Source organism: Microcebus murinus, chromosome X (genome assembly GCF_040939455.1).
Source record: "Microcebus murinus isolate Inina chromosome X, M.murinus_Inina_mat1.0, whole genome shotgun sequence".
NCBI lineage: Eukaryota > Metazoa > Chordata > Mammalia > Primates > Cheirogaleidae > Microcebus > Microcebus murinus.
In genome coordinates, this window is record NC_134136.1 from 62,361,436 (window position 1) to 62,378,119 (window position 16,684).

The window sequence follows — 16,684 nt, forward strand, 5'->3', positions numbered from 1 at the left end:
TGTTTCTGTTTTAATGAGGGTCGGGGGAGGCAATGTTGGGGATTGGGAACACCAGCTTTTTTGGATACAACTATTTGGAAGGAGAGTAGACATGAAGAGGGCAAACCCTAGCTTTTCATTATCTACAACCAATGGTTTCTTTAAAAACTAACAAACAAACAAAAAAACCCTTTCAACCTTGGGTATCTCTCTTTTAAAAAGCCCACTTCCTAGCTACTAGCCAATTCATGTCAATTATGTAAAGCTAATTCACTTGGTATACCTTTTGTCCACTTGGTAAATTACTCCTTATGCCCACTGCTGCAGCACAAATAAACCCACACCTCTGCATGGCTGGACACAGTCTAACCTAGGACTGATGGGAAAGTAGCTTGCAAACAAGAGACCAAGGTGTCATTTCTGCAGGTAGTAATATTATATTGCCCATGATGGGGAAGGATACCATCTGCCCAGCTGACCCCTACAAAGTTGCACATCGAAGCAGGCAAGTTTAGCTACTGTGCTGAAAGAGAAACCAGGACCTTGACCTTGTTAAACAGCGCTCTCCATTACCATTTACCATTTATTCTCTTAAGGGAAGTTTAGAAACAAAACAAAACAAAAAAATCACACACACACACACACACACACACACACACACACACACACACACACACTAGGCCACATTATAAATCTAAGCACTGGTGTGGGATTTCAGTGGAGAGATAGAAATTTGGGAGTGGAAAACAAAACCCAATCGTGGTTATAAGAAAAGCCTCCCAATTTAACAGTCCCTATTTACCCACCTTTATTTACCAGCCAAGATCATCAATTCTAGAGTATTCTAATCTGTAAAAGGGGTTAAAGCAGCAGGAGCAGGCATGGATGGAGGGAAGGAGAGTCAAAATAAATCAAGGAAGCCATTTGCTTGAGAAAAGCATTGATTCTTCCTTTCACAGCCCCCAGTGGCTGAGATATAAAATGCCCTAGATAATAGGTATGTGACTTAGAGACTGCTTTTAGGGAGGTAAGAGTACCATGAACTTAACACAATGACAAGAATCTAAATTTTTAAAGCTTCAAGGTTTCAACAGAATGTGGATATATTTGAACTTTCAAAAAGGACAGTGTTTAGAAAGGGCAAAACCAGGACACATAAGACTGGGAATTCCCAAGATCCCAAAGTGCTTCCTGTTCCAGGAAATAACCATTCATGTGTTTATTGGAGTTAACATTATTTTCCCCTATAAGCTGGTGCAAAATGATTCATCGCCTCCCAAAAGCTTGTTTTCAAACTACAATTTTCCCATTTATTTTGGTCCCAAGCAGTCCTATTCTTTAGCAGCCTGTAACTCACTCCCAACTACCCCCCTGGGGGGTAAAAAATGAAGGAACTCCCCCTAGGCTGGCCTCAATATCTCAGAATTAAATAAGAGGAGGGGCTAGCAGCCTCCTGGAGACTAAAACAATTTGACAGGCTAAATCTACCTTTCCAAGGATGGAAAATTTATTCAGATAATGTTTGAAAATTCATATATGCCACAATAGGATAAGAATTAAAAGGTGGAAATCTCACACTCTTCCTTATACCTCCCCTACTGCCCAGATTCCAGACATCATATCACTGTCATTACATTTCTGCTAAATGGAGTCCTCTAGGCACTAATCACACAGGCAACTGCATAGTGTCATAAAAATCGCACCACAACTTTTCCATTAAAAAAGCTGTAGTGTCTTTCTCTCTGGATACATTGGCGATTCTCCAGTTACTTCAATACTTTAAAGGCTGCAGCAGCATGCAAAAGAATTTCATTTCATTTTTTTAAAAAAAAAAAAAGTTAAGAAAAGTTTCCAGGAGATGATGAGTTTTATTTTTCTTGTTTGAATAGAGGTTTGATTTGCTCTCGAATGTTCCAGGGTGGAGAGAGACTAGGCGAAAGCACAAGATGTCGAAGTCTATTCGGTGTAATCCTCTCCCTCATTTTCATCTTCACCATCAACAGAGAGAGCAGCATACTTGCTCACAGAACTGAACTTGGAGGCTGGATTTTCCTCAGGTTTCTTTGGCTCAGGTGCAGATCTGGAGTCTTGATCCTTTTTGCTGTCTTTCCTATCTGATTCTTTCCAGTGGTCTTTGTTCCCTCCATCTCCTGGACCACGGCTAGGGGTCCCAGTTTGGCCCTTTGAGACACTCATCGCATCTACTTTATTTTCATCTTTCCTTGCTGGTCCTTCCTCAGACGGCTGAGCTGGAGCTGGTTTCCCCCCGCCACTTGTAGGGGATTGCTGCTCTGTGTCTGAGCTCTGAGATCGAGCAGGAGGGTTAGAACTTCGCTTCACCTAAGCATTCCCCTTTGGTGGAGGGGCTGGCATTACCTTTAGGGGCTGATCAGGTTTGGAGGGCTAGAAGTTGGAGAGTGACAGTCTGCCTCCTTATTAAGTGTTTCATTTTCTAGAGACTTCTCACTCTCTCTCCTTCGTACATTTCTGCCAGATGTGGCTGAGGTCCCAGGCTGTGATGATTCACTTCCTGTCCTCAACCGTTCCCATTCCTGAGTTTCTTCACTTCGCCAGCTTGGGTGTCTCTCCCTCGGCCGTCGTTCTAGTTTTGGCTCATCCAGCTGACGTTGCAATTTCTCCTGTTCCTTTTGTAGTTGTTCTTCTACTTCTCTTTCTCTAGCCGCTGTGTCAACAGGCTTTGCCCCTCCAAAGATAGAAGCTGCTCGACTGGACTGGGAGGTGCTAGCAGAGGAATCATCCTCCTTAGGAGTACTCCGAGGCTTTAGATTCAGTTTGGGTCTTTGGGGGGGGGGACCTCTCTCATCAAGCCTATAATCATCCCGAGAGTGAGAGTAATCATCTCTGGAGCTCCATGATCTGTCATCCCGTCTGTCGTATTGGTCTTCATATCGGTCCCCGCCTCCTCTGTAGTCATCATCTCTGCGGTACCCACTACCAAATGCTCTTCTGCCACTGCCTATCCTGGAATCATAGCCTCTATCGTAGTCTCTGCTACCTCGGTCATCATAGTGATCCCGGCTCCCATATTGATCCACGTCCCGGTGTGGACCATCCCGATACCCATCCCAATACTGATCTGAATCATAACGATCTCGATACTTGTCTCCAAAGCTATCATCACCTCTTCTAGGCGGGTAGTCATCAAAGGTATCTGTGGTAGGATGGGCTCTCCAGTCTGTATCTGTTTTGTCAGACTCCCGGTTTCTATCCCGGCCAAAAGAACAATCATCCCTGTCTTTATCCTGAGCTTGATCAGCAACATCAACTCGAATTCTCCTGTTACCTAGAGACTCTTCATTGAGACTCATGGCACTGAGCAGGGAATCCAGGTCCTCAAACCCAGCAAAACCAAAACCTTTCAACCTCTGGATTGCTGGATTCATGGGGTAACCGCACTGCACTGATATTTAATCCTCTAAAGAATTCCTTAATCGATTCTTCTGTCACATCACAGGGCAGGTTCCCTAGAAAAGCAGTATAGGGGGGCGATTTGGGAAGATGGCTCTGATCTCTATTGGGTTCCCGAGCAGCCTGTGGAGCAGTGGGAAGGATGGAATGGTCAATGGGAGGTGCCCTATACACATCATCATCATTACTGTGCCGAGTGGTTGAAACATCTCCTTCCAGGTCATCTGTTTCATCAGCCCAGCTGACTGGTTTGGGGACATAGGTGCTTCCTGCACCAGTACCCCCACCCTCAGCCAGAAAGTCTGTCAGGGAGATATTCTTCCCCTTCTTATTCTTTGTTTTTGCTGAAGCCGCCATGTTGGGAGACGGAGAGAGAAGGCAAAAGCGCCTCTGTGCCTTTTGCTCTACAACAGTTACTGGTTTCAAGTGGCTACACAGCCAAACTTTTCATTTTATTTTACCATGAAATTCTTTTAATATCATTATATTTGTTGAAATCTTAGTCTTTGTGTATCTTATTTCATAAATATAAAAATGAAGAAAGTTTTATAGTATTTCAATGTTTTTTAAAAAAGCACACATTGACCATCTGACTGTTTATTGTTTTATGGAAGTGAATGTCCAGAAGTGCAGGTAACCTGTCACCTCCAAACACCATTTGGGTTTCCTTCTCCCAGAACAATGGCATGTTGAATATCACATTATCAATTCAATTCCATCTTTAATATTTTCATGTATTTCCTTTGAAAATCATGGGGAGTTTTCATTTTATAAATAAGGAAACTCACAAAGGAGTGTTCTTCCACTCTCTGGGAGTGAATGGCTCTGGCAGGTCGTATTGCATAGTTTTGAATTTTATTTTAGAAAAATAATAATTCCGTGTTTAATGTGTTGTTTTTAGAATGTTGGACTAGGTCATCCTTTCTAGGTATTTCTATATACAAAAAGTTATTTGTGTAGTTTCTATTTATGAACAAGGAGTAAAGGAGTGATCCAAGGCCCGACGGGTCAGGACATGACGTGGGAGGAACATGCTACTCCTCCACTATCAGGGAGAGGGTGTTGTCCCTGACCATTTGGCCACAAGTGCTGACTGTGCCTAATGCCTCAAGTGCCACCACATTGGCTTCAGAAATAGGCAGTGTCTACGGATTTATACTCATGCTTCCATTGTGTGACATTTAATTTATATTCAAGGGGAGAATTAGATGAAAGAAAACTACTTGTTGTAGTAGTCAGGTTTTTGCTCAAAAACCTGAGGTCGCTAATCACTGGAGGTAACCTGATACTGTAACACAGAGAAGGGCCTGGAAAAATGACAAAAATATTTTATGTCTCTTTAAAATCTCATTCACTTTTTGTGAACTAAAACCAGCATCTCTGCCTCATGCCGGTGATCCAGAGGGGCAATGTCATTTGTTCTTTGTGCTACAGGAGATGACTCAAGGGACTGTCCAGGTAGAGGTCCTGGCCAGAGGTAACAGTATTGTCTTCAGCAGAGATGGGACAGGGTTGAGACGATCAGAATCATCCACTGTAGTTGAACAGCAATTGTCTGAAGCTGAAAACCTCTCTTTAACCACTTTGGGACCAGCGTCCACTGTAGTCAACAGCCTCAGATGAACGCACACAGTGACTTTAGCCGATAGCCAGGATATGACTTTTCTAATTTTTCATTTATCAAAATAAAATTGTAAACATTTAAAAATAATGTAATGAAAACTTATATGTATATGTTACCTATTCTGATTTACATTACAAGTAAAGCTGCCTGTAAAGTAAAACAAGCTTTCAGTGTTTACAAGCTTTCCTCATCTCACAAGAGCAAAACGGATTTTTCGTCAATGCACAGCACAAACTATGGTGGGGACTATGAGTGCGGCTGTGGGCAAGGTTTCCCGGCTGGTGAGCGCGGTCCCAAAGTGGTTAAAAGCTCTGTATTTCTGCCTATTAATAGGACACTGGCATTTTAGACAGGAGTCTCCATCCTCCTCATTTGCCAGGAAACTAGTAAACTCCTCTTTCCTCCTCCTCTTCAAACCACTTGTTGTCCTTCTTCTGATGTGGCTCCAGGGAAACGTGCCAAGCTTTCGGTAACACATTTGGCATCGATGGGTGTGGCATTAGCTCCCCCAGGGGACCCGCATCCTGTGGCTGCTGTAAGAGGCAGGGAACAGCTCTGGGACAAGCCTTAGGTAGGAACTTCAGCTTTTTGGGCAAGAAAGTAAGGGACTACCCAGCAGCTCCAGGGGCTGTTTAGCTCTGAAGAAGTCCCATTTCTTTTGCTCTAAATGCATACAACTCCAACCAAACTGAATTGAGTTTGGTGGAAAGAAACAGATTTGGGAAGGGTAGCAACATCCACAGCCATTTGTAAATAATGTTCCATGAGACACTGAGACCTGAGTCCAACTATTTGTCAGGGTGGTGTTAGGAACTCCCTGTTGCCTTTGTTTTAAGGCACCAGTTTGGGGATAGAAGTGAAGAGGTTGAGTGGACCTAGGGGACCTGATTTGGATTAATCTCATCTGTGCGTCTCAGGCAACCAGGTGGGATTGAAAAATGTTAAAATTGGTTCTAATTTTGTCTCCTTTGGATTAAGAAATGCTGATTCTGCTTTGAGAAAATTTGGTTCTCAATTTGTGATTTCCATCTGGTAAGGGCCTGGCATTCTGTCTTGAAAATTCTCTAGTGTCTGTGTTTGTTATTTGTGATTTTTTGTTACAAAGTAAAGAAGTTCCATCTAAAATTCTCTTGGGAAAAAGTTTGGCTAACTGGTCAACTTATAGCTAGAAACCTATGTGTAAGCAAAAGGTATCGTTGTAATCCCATGTACGTGATGGAGTGTGAGGAGTTGCTGTTAAATAAAACCTTAGACTGGCCGGGCGCTGTGGCTCACGCCTGTAATCCTGGCTCTTGGGAGGCCAAGGCGGGCGGATTGCTCAAGGTCAGGAGTTCAAAACTAGCCTGAGCAAGAGCGAGACCCCGTCTCTACTATAAAATAGAAAGAAATTAATTGGCCAACTGATATATATATATAAAAAATTAGCCGGGCATGGTGGCGCATGCCTGTAGTCCCAGCTACTCGGGAGGCTGAGGCAGAAGGATCACTCAAGCCCAGGAGTTTGAGGTTGCTGTGAGCTAGGCTGACGCCACGGCACTCACTCTAGCCTGGACAACAAAGCGAGACTCTGTCTCAAAAAAAAAATAAAATAAAATAAAAAAAAAATAAAACCTTAGACTGTCTTGTAACTAAAAATATATTGTCAAAGGTGAGGTGGTTGGGATGACAGCCTATATTGGGTATGAAATGTCTGATTTCCTTGTTTAATTTTGAGGTCGGACATTTCATTTGTAAGGATCTCAAAGGTCGGGATGTCATTAATAGTACAAGAGAGTCCTCTACTGGCAGTGCATGAGGTAGTCATGATACTTTTACTTAAATAGTTGGATTCCTGCCCACCCCCTACCAGGGAGAGGGAAGACTGGTAAACATGACCAGTGAGGGGCATAGAGAAAAGGCCTGCTCCTCAACTTCCCCCTCCCCACCACCATCTTGTCACCATGAGAAAGCCAGGGGAGGGTGCAACTTGAACTGTTCAATCCCACGCCCCCTGGCTTACGACTCGGGATTGAGAATGGTCTCAAATTCTAAGACCTGGCAGAAAACTCAGTTTGGGCAAAGCACACATCCCTAGCCAGACAGGAAAATTAAAAAGTATATAAACGCCAGGAAAAAAACAAAAAACTCAAACCTATTAGTCTTCTGTTAGGGGTGCCAAACAAGAGTCCTCTAAACAGTGTGCTTTTTGTAAAAAGAAAAGACATTCGACAAAACACTGCCAGGACTCCAGGTAGCAAGAAGCCCCAGGAGAATAAATATTGTTTTTAAAAGTGCAGGACCCAGACGGCAAAGAAAGTAGGGCACTCGGAGCCCCATGACTTCAAATATTCCCACAGGAGCCATGGGCAAAATTGACAGAGGGATTCAATTAGTGCCAAGGCCACGGACAGAAGTGGTCTGGGAAGACCCCTTCCTGGCCACTGCCCCAGCCCCAGTCACCAGCTATACCCATCCAGGAGACAGCTGTAGATATGCAAACGGGCCGAGAAACTTGAATGGTACTCAGTTGCATTTACAGAACAGGATCTTGAGATGTCCTCTGTTGCTTCATGGGCTCTCCTGCCCTGTTTGATAAAAGCTTAATGAAACTTGTGGAACTTGCACTTGGAAAGTTGTACAAACAACAGGCTATTATCTAGGGTTCCTAGAAATGGCATCTAGATCCCAGACTTCAGAATGATAGTAAGACCTTTTACAGGGGGCCCTTAAGGGGACAGCTTATGACTGCCCCTGCTGTGCGTTTCCCTGACTCCTAAATGAGACAACAAATAAAGAATGAGCCTTAGATGCAGGGAGACATCCCAGGCCAGTGACATAATTCTGAAAGCCATTAAACAATACGGTGAGAGAATGGCCTCTTTGCCTCCAGACAGTAACAGCTACTTCTGAGTTGTTATTAAAGACTGTGTCTCTCTCAATCCTGCCACCTTTTTCCAGCCAACGAGAATGAGTCTTTACAATATGACTGTGTAGAGGTTCTAGAGACTGTGTGTTCTAGCAGGATAGATCCGTCAGATCAGCCAATGCCAGAGCAAGACGGGGATCTTTTCAATGACAGGGACAGCTTCATGGACAACGAAGGGCTGGTTATGTGATGACCATGACAGTGGCACTGCCACCTGGGACTTTGGCCGAGAAAGCTGAGCTAGTGGCTTTAACCAGAATAGTTATCCACAGGGAAAAAGAAAAACATTTATATGGACTCTAAATAAGTTTTTTTTTTCTTTTTTACTTTTTTTTTTATTTCGGCATATTATGGGGGTACAGATTTTAAGGTTTCAATAAATGCCCATTTCCCCCCCTTTAAATAAGTTTTTTGATAGTATATGCTCATACAACCATTAAAGGCCTGGCGTGGAGGCTCTCGCCTGCAATCCTAGCACTCTTGGAGGCTGAGGCAGGAGGATCGCACAGGATCAGGAGTAGGAAACCAGCCTGAGCAAGAGCGAGACCCTGTCTCTACTAAAAATGGAAGGAATTTAATTGGCCAACTAAAAATATATAGAAAAAATTAGCCGGGCATGGTGGTGCATGCCTGTACTCCCAGCTACTTGGGGGGCTGAGGCAGAAGGAACACTTGAGCCCAGGAGTTTGAGGTTGCTGTGAGCTAGGCTGACGCCACGGCACTGTAGCCAGGGCAACATAGTGAGACTCTGTCTGGAAAAAAAAAAAAAGCATTAAAAAAGGGATAGTCTCCTGATGACAGAAAATAAAGATATTCAGTATGCCATTAACCACTTCGGTGTGAGTGTTGACTGTAGTCAATAGCCACAAATAAACGCACACAGCGACTTTCGCCGACAGCCGGGATATAACTTTTCTAATTTTTCATTTATCAAAATAACATTGTGAACATTTAAAAATAACGTAATGAAAGCATATATGTATATGTTACCTATTCTAATTTACATTACAAGTAAAGCTGCCTGTAAAGTAAAATAAACTTCCAGTGCTTTCAAGCTTTCCTCATCTCACAAGAGCAAAACGGATTTTTCATCAATGCACAGCACACACTATCGTGCGGACTATGAGTGCCGGCTGTGGGCAAGGTTTCTCGGCTGGTAAGTGCCGTACTGAAGTGGTTAAAATAATGGCCTTGAAACAGGCCATGGCTGAGCCCAAGCAGGTGGCCAACATGGCCAAAGAAAGGTGACTGGCAGAGCTGCTAAGGAGGCCACTGGAGATGATCTGTTCTCTGGGGCCTTGATACTCAGGCTAGGTTTAGATCTGCTTTGGAAGCAAAGACTGTGACTGTGACATTTGGGATGACACAGTTAAATGGATTCAGAATTCTCATGGACTCATTCTCAGGCCCGAAGCCTTGGTGTGGCCTCGTGAGAGGCAGCTACATGAATACACACATTATAGATGCGATGCCTTAGTGGATTTGGGAGCACCTCATTTGGGAGGACCCTGTGTACCTTGGACTGTCTATGTGCTTGCTTTAATGGATTTGATGAATCCTCATTCGAAAAGACCCTGCTTACAACAAACTGTTTATGTGCTAGAGGTTGTTCAAGAACAAAACAAACAAACAAACAAACAAAAAGACGTACAGTGACTAGCAATTTTGTTCAGACGCCTGAACTTGTACTAATAAATACCTTTTCAGGCTGGGTAAAGGCTTGTCCTCCACAGATGGAGAGAGTGCCTGAAGCTCCAAAATGGGCTCCTACCTGGAGTGCTGACACCAGGTACATACGTCAGTGCAGAACGGGAACAAGCTGCAGAGGATGATGGGATAATGCACATCCGCAGTCCAGAAAAAGAGGCCAAGCACATAGAAAATGACATGCTTGTGATGGACACCATAGACAGACAGCTAAGGTGACACGGGGCAGCTCAAAGTATCACCGTGTTTGGCTACTCCATGATAGTGCCCATCAGGGGAACGTTGCTTCCCGTCCTCTGAACCTGGATCTGTTGCACACTGTTCTGGGGTCTCCCACAAATGTTTAATGTGGACCCCCAGTGTGAACCTGGTACACCATTTCTCCAAGGCAGGACATGGTAGACTCAATGATCCCATAGGTCGTTATGATATTCATAGACTTCCCTCCTCTATGTAGAATAATAATAGACATTCTTTCATATTGGAGGTAACCCACCAAATAAACAACACCCTACATGTGGAATGAAAATTACATACATCCTGAAATTGATACAGGAAATTGAGATAAGATATTGCCACTTGTCCGCCAGATAAGGGTACCCCTATAAACAGACTTAAGTTAAGCCCCAGAACATAGTTTATAAGAGACCCTTCCTGACACCCCAAGGTAAATATGATAATATAACCATGAGGGTGCTAACGACCATACATGAGTTTGCCTCTTTCAAGTCTCCGCCCCAGTTGGAAACAAAAAAGTGAAAGAGACTCTATCAAGTGTCTCTAACAGCTCATTAATACTGTCAAAAATAAAAACCGTGGGTCCATCATACCAGAGTAAAGAGGTGTCCCATGGAAGAAGAGGACCCAAGCATCAAGTAGAGGGGCCAGCCTTCAGGCAATCTAAAGTATATGTTTTTAAAAAGGAAACAAATAAAAAAGTTTATATTTTTACTAACCTTCCTTTGATTATTTGTTTTGTCTCTAGGAAAGAGGGACAACTCCTTAGTGCAGCTTTCCCTAGGCTATTGTGTCTTCTGTTGATCTGCCTACTGCTGGCTTGTCATCCTAAACCTGGTTCAGTGCAAGTATTTCTGAAGTTACAAAAACTGGTCTGTCAGATCACCTACAGGGTGCAACCAATAGTTCTGTACTCAGAGGTCCCATGTTTCTTTCTAACCCAGCCCTGTATCAGACATTGTGTACAAGGCGACAGTCCATGTTGCCTTCTCAGTCCTCACTATTGTTGTTATTGCTTATGACTGTTTTTGCCTGGTATTCTATTGCCAAAAAATATCCTGCCAGAGCTTTACAGTATAAACCTTCCATCTAAAATATCGCCCCAATTCAACAGAAAATAACTCAAAGATTACATTGTCCCCCCTCCTATAAATATGGAAGGGTGAAATTGATGGGGCGGGGAGGAATATGTAACAGAGAATGGCCTGAAAAAACAGCAAAAATGTATTCTCTCTCTTTAAAACCTCACTCACTCTTTGGGAACTAAGACCTGCATCTCTGCCCCAAGCCAGTGGTCTGGAGGGGCAGTGTCCTTTGTTCTTTGTGCTACAGGACATGGCTCAACACCACTGTCTGCGTGGAGGTTGTGGGATTGTCTTCAGCAGAGATGGGACTGACACGAGATGATCAGAATCATCGACTGTAGTTGAACAGAAATGGTCTGAAACTGAAAACCTCCCTGTGAAAGCTCTGCATTTCTGCCTATTATTAGGATGATGGCATTTTAAACAGGAGTCTCCATCCTCCTCATTTGCCAGCAAATTAATAAACTCCTCTTTCCTTCTCCTCAAATCACTTGTCTTCATTCTTTTGATGCAGCATCAGGAACAAGTGCCCAGCTTCCAGTAGCAATACTCTCTGTGAGGGAAGAGTTATTTCTCTTCAATAATGGTGATGTTTGAGTTTCCTTACTAGCCTTAGTGCTAGTTGATTTTTTAAAACACATTTATGTTCCCTCTTAGGGTTAAACCCAACTGCCTCCCACGATCTGGCCTCTGCCGACCTCTGCAACCTCACTCTCCAACCACTGCCCCCAGCACCAGCCACAGTGGCCTCCTGCTGTTTGTCACATGCATCAAGTCCATGTCCTTCTTTGTGCTTGTTGCTCTCTGTGTTTGCAGTATCCTTGCACAGACTTTGCTTGGCTGAATACGTTCCCCGGCATCCCCACACCTCCCCTTTTCCCTCCTTTCCAGCCCATGCTCGTGGCACTTCCCACCATCTGATGTTTTCTTGTTTGTTCATGTGTTTAATGCCAGCCCCACCCCCACCATGGGATGTGGCTTCTCTGTGGGCAGGACTGTGTCTGATTCCCACCTGGGTCCAGGGCCCAGCAGGTGCTCAGTAAGTAACAGAGGTACCTGTACAGTACATCTGGTATGTACTCCTGTCGTCTCCACAGATGGGGAAACTGAGGCCCAGAGAGGGGCAGAAGCATGGACATTCCCCACGCCACCATGCTCAGAGCCTTGGCAGGGAGCCCACTTACCAGCTCCAGGGAGCGTGTGAGGAGTTCAGCTGCATGCCCGCTCATTTCTACCTGGTGTGCTCCAGGCCAGGGGGGATGATTCTTGATATTGACTTGAATTGTACATGTTATGTCATGTTGAAATGGTTCAATGACACCTATGTGAGTGACAGAGCATTGATATTTTCTCAATCCACCTGATGATGTTAGAAATGTGAAAGATTCATTGCTAGTGTTTGGGTTTTACTTTATCTGTGTTGTTGGTACTTTGAGGAATGCAGACCTCATGAATTAGGATATTAACTGCCTCACTAATTCTAACTTTTCAGGAAAAGCCCTATCCCTTAAATAATTATTTAAGTGTGGAATGAAGGCATTTTTATTGCATGCTCATTCCCTATAATATCCTAGAGTCATCCTTGCCAATTAAGAGCAAATCCCCCACATTTTAGCAGCTATCCATTTTTTCTGTTTTATCCTCAAAACCCTCTGGGTTTTTTTAATTTCAAAATATTAAGGGGATACCAATGTTTTTGTTACATGGATATCTCGTATAGGAATGAAATAATGTTTTTTTTTTTTTTTGCAGCATCTTCGGTGGAACTGGAGACCATTATCCTAAGTCAAGTGTCTCAGGTCTGGAAAGACAAACCCTACATGTACTCAAACACCTGTGTTTAATGTCAGATTGCAGTAACTTTCCTTAGTGAATGGATTCTTCATGACGTTTTTCTGAGTGGTATTAGCTGGTTTCTAATAGTAGCAATTTTAAACTTACTACGTTACCAAATACTGAGAGAAAAACTGAGCTGTATATTGTCAAAACCTATTTCTTTTTTTTTTTTTTTGAGACAGAGTCTCTCTTTGTTACCCCAGGCTAGAGTGAGTGCCATGGCATCAGCCTAGCTCACAGCAACCTCAAACTCCTGGGCTCAAGCAATCCTCCTGCCTCAGCCTCCCGAGTAGCTGGGAGTACAGGCATGCGCCACCATGCCCGGCTAATTTTTTCTATATATATTAGTTGGCTAATTAATTTCTTTCTATTTATAGTAGAGACGGGGTCTCGCTCTTGCTCAGGCTGGTTTTGAACTCCTAATCTTAAGCAATCCGCCCGCCTCAGCCTCCAAAATTGCTAGGATTACAGACGTGAGCCACTGCGCCCGGCCTGTCAAAACCTATTTCAATGATTTGTTACCCATAATCTTGCATGGTGTATGAGTGTCAGTAATTAGTAACAAAGTGAGAATACAAAACTCATTACAAAAGTTGATAGTCCATAGTTTTTTATGATTTAATGGCCTTATTATTGAAGACAAAAAATGAACTTCTGAACCTCCTCTTGTAGCAAATAACAGGCAATGCCTTTCAATCTAATAATTCTTCCATTTTTCATTAAAGTAGGATGAACTATTGTTGCTTTTGAAGCTGCAGTCGTGTCTCTAAAATATTGGTCCTATCTGATTTCGTGCTTCATTTATGTAGTTTCTATCTTACATTATCTTTGACTCTTTTGACTTCTTCACACACGCTTCATGATTGAGTACATGGTCCCCACCAACCATTTTTAGAAACTACTCTGGATAAGAGAAAAAGTAGGTGTGCCCCAGCCACCCACCTAGATGAGCTTCCAAGGTACATAACTTTCCTGTAGTTGTGGGAGTCTGTCCGCCCACAGGAAAGTCTCCTGGCAGATTTGTGCAGTCACCATCTGCTTCAGAACTTGTGATGGAAAAGTTCAATACAAGGAAAAGTTCCTACAGTCAGCCCATGGGCCTGTAACATGAAGAGGGTTGAACTGGAACCAATTGTCAAGACCAGGCAGACAAGTAAGAGCAAGCTTATGTTGTGTGAGGTGACGGGAGTTGGCTGGAGGGAGCACCCATTTTCCTGTCAGCCGTACTATCATTTAGGATGGTGTTGAAATCCTTTGCAGGAAACCCCTTTCCTGAGTCTCTAGGCTAAGAGGTACCAACAATGTCAGGGGCAGTCCATGGTCACTGCTTATTAACTCCATGGTGGAGATCCTCTTTCTACAATCAATTCTTTTAACTAAACAGTGACATTTTCCCCAGTCCTTATTTGTGTTCCTCTGTACACTGTAGGTGCTGCTGTACAGACACGTTGACTTTATTAGAATGTCAGATTTCAACAAAACCTGATCTTGACATTTTCACATTAAAGTTTTTTTTTTTACAAGTAAAAACTTTATTTGTCCACACCAGGATTAAATTACTGAACATAAGACAAAGGTGGTAGGGAGTTGGTATACACAGCACCACATTTACATCATGGTCTTGAGGAGTCAGAGTTAATCCTACCACTGCATCACAATCGGTATCAGCAATGCCATTTTCTCTTTGTCCCCCTTCTTAGGCATCCCTTACAGTCAGCTGCACTCATGTGCTCTCGGGTCTCTTTCCTTATGGTTACATGACAGCACCTTACACGTCTAAAAGAACCCTCACAACACCCCTGTGAGGTAGGTAATTATGAGTTTTCTACATTGTAGACAAGGAATCTGAGTTATAGAATGGTGGAAAGGCTGTCCAAAGAGGTACAGGTGTAATGGCTGGGCCTAGCGCATCAGCAGATTCCTGGCTTGCTTTGTTGCACGCTGTCTCCCAGTATTGCAACTTCCCTCCTCTTAATATTTCTAGTGTATTTTTCTGTCTACTTCTGCAGGCCCTTTCCCTTGAGTTTTATTCCCATGTTCAGGTCACTTTACCCATTAGATTTTCACAATACTACCTCTGAATTTGAACTCCAGTTCTGCTCCTCAGCACTTCACTCATCTCTAAGAGATTCCTGCCTAAGTCCTTTGTTACCATTATTAGGTTTATATAGTACAGTTTTTTGTTTTGTTTTGTTTTGAGACGGAGTCTCGCTTTGTTGTCCAGGCTAGAGTGAGTGCCATGGCATCAGCCTAGCTCACAGCAACCTCAAACTCCTGGGCTCAAGCGATCCTCCTGCCTCAGCCTCCCGAGTAGCTGGGACCACAGGCATGTGCCACCATGCCCAGCTAATTTTTTGTATATATATTTTTAGTTGTCCAATTAATTTCTTTCTATATTTAGTAGAGACGGGGCTCTCATTCAGGCTGGTTTTGAACTCCTGACCTCGAGCAATCTGCCCGCCTCGGCCTCCCAGAATGCTAGGATTACAGGCGTGAGCCACCGTGCCTGGCCTATAGTACAGTTCTAACTCTCCTTCAAGTACTTCCCTGTTTTTCCAGAAAAATCTACCTATCTATAATAGCATTATCCAGTTATAACTGACATATACCTTTCCATATAGTGACCTAAGACAATTGAGAAAACGTATATATCTGGATCCATTTCAAGGCCATAATATATGCCCTTTTAAAAGCAAGGAATCTGTGTGTCTGGTGTGGTGCTTAGAAGCTCATCAGTATATTAATAAACACTAGTACCATAGAATGCTACCTTACAATCATTACCGGTATTTCAAACATACATTAATATGCTTCTATGACTGAAAGTATTACAATTAAATTCACTTCCACTTTGCCTTTTTAAAATTATGCTATTTAAAAGATTTTTAGAACTGGAAGGTACTAGAAAAAAGTCAACTAGTATAAGTCCCTCAATTTAGAGACGAAGAAACCGAGGCATGCAAAGGGCAAGGGATTTGGTTGATGAAACGAACTACAGAAGGTTTGGGATCCAGGCGTTCTAACTAGATTCCAGCGTACTCTACCACTCCAGCTGCCTCCCTCCTCCACCACACATTCACTGAGCAGCATGCCTGCCTGCTATCTATTCATGGTTCTGGGTATGGTCCCACTGTTGTTTTGACCATTTCTCCATCCACATGCATTTCCAGTATTTAGCTAACCACCCACGCCTGCAAAATATAAAACCTCACTTCTCCCAACATGCCTACTTTTTTCCCCCAGCTTCTAGACTATAGGGAAGCTTTATAAATCACAAAGATTTCTATTTGTATGTCCTGAAAGTACTAAGCAAACCACTAAAAGCTTTAAGTTAGTTTAATGATGGCTAGTACTGGCTTCCCTTCTAAAGTAAAGTGGAAGTTTGGCGTATTACCTTCATCTCTTCCAAAGAAGTGGGGAGAGGGATAGGAGTGGTGCATTTGTTGAGGGCTTGTGCTTAAAAGGAGTCCTCCATTCCAGGCAGTCTTTACCCACACCACCCTCTGGTGTTTCCAAAGCTAAAGGGGAAATAAAGCTGTTCTCTTCCACCGTACCATTAACTACATCAACTTTTGTCTGCAACGCTTGAGAAAAAGTAACCTTGGAAAGTTCCTTAGAAGGAAAGTTTTCTAGGGTTTTCCCTCTGTAACATACTAGACAAAAAACAGCTAGCAGAAAAGAATGAAATTAGCTAAAAGAAGATTGGAAACTGATGTAATAATCTGAATGGTTTCCACAATGCTCAAATGGCAACCAAAATTTAAAGCTACAATTTAGGCATATAGAGGGACCCAAATACTATGGAATGCAAAGAATTTACTTACATTTTCAATAAAACAGCCAATATTTAATTATATCAAAGATTATCTATATGAACCATAA

General features: G+C 43.0%; 1 pseudogene; it reads right to left on the reverse strand.

Moving 5' to 3' along the window:
• Positions 1 to 1,416: 1,416 nt before the first annotated feature.
• LOC105869135 (eukaryotic translation initiation factor 4B pseudogene) lies at positions 1,417 to 3,765 on the reverse strand (annotated as a pseudogene).
• Between the last annotated feature and the right edge of the window lie 12,919 nt (positions 3,766 to 16,684).